We start from the raw sequence: 4725 nt of genomic DNA on the forward strand, positions 1-4725 counted from the left end.
GCCCAAGTGCCCGGCTCCAACCTTGCTTGGTTGTGGTACTGTCTGTCTTTTGGTTACGCTACAATTTTAATGGCCTGTTGGTTGTAGAGTTTCCTACTAAATTTACTAGTTGAAACTCTGGCGCTGTTATTGTTCTGCTGCGGTGGGAATGGGGTACTCTGAACTTCATGCTTATGGCTTTCTTTACTATGCTTTGTCTGCCTTTATTGGCCTAAATTTTGAATTAATCCTGTTTTTGCATATGCGCAAGGCAGCAAGACTGCAAACGCACATAATCACTCTAAATTTGCATAGCTCAATAGGCACTTCGTAAACATGGCTGCCATTAAGCCCTAGGCATGCATGAATTTAACTTGTATGTCCACAAAGCTTAGGAATGAGGGTCAATGGTGAATATCTCAACAACCTTCTATTTGCAGTTCAGAAACACTGAAGATGAATTGCAACAAATGGTTGAGTACCTTGACCAAAAAAGTGTAAGAGCAGAGTTGAAAATTAAAATGCTGAAGGCAAAGGTGATGTTCAATAGTCTGGCAAGGAAACAATTCGTTATCACCAGTCAGCCTCTAGTGTCGGTGCAGGCATACATTTATCTAGGTCAATTATTTGTGCAGACTTGTGAGGAGGAAATTTCAAGGATAAAAATAAATTTGAGGGCATACGGCAGGCATTGCCGAATCATGACTGGGAACTTACTGCCGTCATTGAGAAGTGTTTAGTCATTGCATTTTACCAGAGGTTAACAAAGAAGGACCGCTCAAAGAATGATGGGTCCGAAAATTCTAGGCGTGACGTTAAGATTTTAAAAGAGAGCTGTGTGGATCAAAGCAAATGGGGCTATCCGGTATCCTAGTTGACATGAGAAAAAAAGTGTAGCTGGGCAGGCCATGTAATTTGTAGGTCAGATAACCGGTGGACCATTGGAGTTGCAGAATAGACGCCAAAGGAAGGGAAGTGCAGTTCAGGATGGCAGAAAATTGGGTGAGGTGATGAAATTAGGAAATTTGCAGGCACAAGTTGGAATCTGCTAGCGCAAGACTGGGTAATGGGAGATCGCTGGAAGAGGCTTTCGTCCTGCAGTGGACGTAAAAATAGGCTGATGACGTCTATAAGAAGTGTCAATGGTGCATCTTTGAAGCCGAGCACTCTAGATTGTAGCTGTCTCCAACTTTCTGGCTTATCAATAAGTGCCAATTTTCCTGCTCCGGAATCTCTTCCAGCACATGCAGCTTGCAAAAACATAGCAAGATTGGTTTTTATTAAGAGGCTTCTCATGGTGTCCATTGCACAAGATCGGCACATTGGCTTACTAGAGTTCCCTTTGCCACCGAGAAACTCGTTACCCTTCATTCTGAGCTTATTTTAGATGTAGAAACATGGGAAGGTAGGCTACATTTTTATGTTCCGTTGAGTTTCTATGTCCTGAGCTGTGCCTAAATAAGTGGTGCAGTATATATGATAACATGTACGGTGTATCTGAATCATTGCACACATGAAATTTTCAGCAACATTGTTTTATCTGCCACACCCCATTTTCTTCTGGAAGTTGGGAATATCTTGGTAGGCCTTTCTGAATTCTTGGTTTAACAAGTGTACTAAACTTTATAAAAGCAAAGCACTTCATAAGTGCTGCTTGATGAAAAAGCCCTGTTATGCTTGAGGCTTCAATTTATATATTGTAATTTATCAGCAGCCTACCAGATGAAAGCAATTTCTTGTGGACAATATTGCATTCCGTTTGTACTGAACATACTCTATATGGAATTCTCTTGAAACTCCTAACTTCCTGTTGCAGGCCAAAACTAGTTAGAGCAATGTGCCAACACCATGCAAAGAGAATCCATCCATTTCAGACAGTGTTGCACCATTAATATACAGAGTTTTTGGACATAGCACCGTTATCCACCACAGCGACTTGGTGATGTAGGGATGACCTGCATGTGTGTATTTGGCCTTCCACTTCACGGTTTCAGTGGACCTCATTCTTATTACGAAATTACGAAATCCAATATACAGGAGGAGGTACCGGAGTCGGAGACATTGCATCAGCTCTTCCTGCTCGAGGCATGCGCGATTGTTGCATGTCTACAAGGAATGTGGTCGGGGGTGAGTATTTAAAGCCGAGCACTCAAGATTGTAGCCTGCAGATTTTAGTCTTATAGGTGCCGATTTTGACTTTCGCCAATGTCCTAACAGACCAGCTTTCGAATATAGTATAAACTGAACATCTACCGATTGATGCCAGAAGCAGTGGGCACCACTAGCAAACATAAAATCATTTGATCTTCCAAGAGAATTCTGGGTGGAACTGTTGAGTAGGGGTGTGTGAACATTTGAGACAATCGAATATCGAATTAATAGTCACTGTTGGAAAATCTGGAGATTTCTGATACTCCACGTCAACTATGCACTATCAGGCTTGCAGTTGAAGCAAAAGTTGCAATAGCTTTGCTACCATCCACAGTAGACAACGCACTGGAGTAAGCTGCATTGCTTGAGGGCCAGTCTTTTCTGGCTAAAACAGCCTGCATGCTGTAATTTCTTAATATTTTTTTTAGATGTAGCATGCGGCAGTGGAGAGTGTGTGGTGCTCTATGTAGATGCATTACATTTGTCTTTGGTTGCATTAAATATGCAAATGTACGGTCTTCCGGGACCATCCGAACTAGTGAAATAAACGCACATTTCTGGTTTGGTTACCAAGTTTTACACAGAAGTTAATATGCACTTTATATCGTAGTGCATATGCTTGGAAGAGCCTCAACTTTGCAAACAAACTGCTTAGTTGCACTACTGCCTTTGTGTTCCAAATGAACTGCGTAGTGACAAACTAATGTGAATACCAGGATGGTAGGCGTAATTGTGAGAAAGCTGTACATTGTTTGCAAACTACTTAACGAACACTATCCTCGCCAAATGACACTTTGCAGCCAAGCTGACTGCATGCATGCCATTGTCGTGATGTCTCAACATTAGAAATGCAGAACCGGCAGCAGTTCCTAAATGTCCGAACCAGCGAAATGTGTGGGCACGGTGCACCGTAACCAACGCTCATCGCGCTGTAACAAGAATAAAATTGGTTCCCCTCCTTTTTACTTTGCAGATATATTTTTCTAACATTCTGCCAGTTTCAATTTAAAGCAGCAGTGCCATGTGTTCTGCATCGCTTACCATGTGTCACTGGCGAAACTCCTTTTGGTAAAGGATCGTCGAGCACAATGGAAAGCAGGTTTCATAGAAGGACATGTATCAAGGGTCTCCTATCAGGCTTGTTGCAGTTTAAGGTTCCTGTCACGTCTCGCTTGGGGCCTTTTCGATAATAGGCATGTGTCCGGTGGAGGGATTTGAGCCATAATCCCCTAGCACAGTGGCCCAGTGCTCAACCCCCTGCCCCATAGATGCATGCATGGTACGAGACTGCTGCATTTCTTCTCTCGTGCAAGCTAGCACTTTGGGACTATTGGGACACGCACCTCATAGCAGCGATTGGCGCACTTCAGTTGATAATATCGGTTGATTTTATTGGCAGGATAAGGTAGATATAATTGGAGCGGGAAAAAGAAAGCACAAAATATGTACTTACTGTCGATTTTCACATTTCTTTTATTCGAGCTCGGCATTTCGTGTTTTCGGCCCCCCCAAACATGTAAAGCCTGGAATAATTGCCTATTATGTTTTCAAAAGCGCGTTCTGATATTAAAGCTTGCATGTTGACCAACGGGTCTCCGCCGGCTAGTCCCTCAGGACCTGAATAAAAGTTCATTGTCTGTCTGTCTGTTGTGTACCCTGTCAAAAAACACCCTTCCAGGTTCGCTTCCCCAACTAACTCGGCATCCATCCACGGGTTGCTTTGTTGCCCCGTGAAGCCAACTTTTGACGCGACCTTGGTCGTAGAAATCCAGCTTTCGACCCGTCCACCGGTGATAAGCCTGGACTCGTGTATGCGTGATTCACAGCTTTCAGTTGCCATGCGCAGTATACAAACTTCACTACTGAACGCTATAACACTGTCCAGAGAACTCCTGAAGGGAGTTGTGTACAAGTAGGCCAAGCAGCAAGTATACCTGGTCCTCCATGAATCTAAAAAACTCGCCGACGATTACGATACTCCCTAATGCAAAATTTCAGGGCAGCTCTGTACGTGTTTTCATTTCGCAATGTATTGGTTGGCATCGACAGCCTGTCTCTTGCGGCACGTTGCAAACGGAGCGAAGTGTGCGCGACTGCCTCTGCAATCGGGAGATCGCGAGAGGCAGCGCGTGGGCAAGATTCACAGCAGCCGCCGCCGACGAACCTCCCAGACGGCGCGAACTACTCTGGCGCCGTCTCGTAGCCACCGTGGCCGCACTACGCTTTTATTCTCGCGCTTTTGCCATACCCTCCTCCGCTTTCCTGCTCGCGCCTCCTCTCTCTCGCCGCTTTTTCGTCTCCCGCTGTGCGCAGCGTTCGCTCTCATCTTTCGCTGTGCTAGTTCGCTCGGTTACGCCGGGAACGCCGATGCTCGCCGCAGGAGGGGGGCGCTAAGAGATGCGCTCTAATACGCTCTAAAAGGAATGTCTCTAGCTCGCTGCTTGCACTTGGCACATTTTGCTTTCTTCGCTTACGCAACAACAGCGCTGGGGTCAGTCGTCGATCTGCTGTCCACTGCGACCGCATCAGAAGAGTGGCATATGTTCTTCAGCAGCATGTCTGTCATGTATCCAATCTACAAAGATGGGCGCCTTG

This window comes from Dermacentor variabilis, chromosome 10 (genome assembly GCF_050947875.1).
Source record: "Dermacentor variabilis isolate Ectoservices chromosome 10, ASM5094787v1, whole genome shotgun sequence".
In the NCBI taxonomy this organism is placed as follows: Eukaryota; Metazoa; Arthropoda; class Arachnida; order Ixodida; family Ixodidae; genus Dermacentor; species Dermacentor variabilis.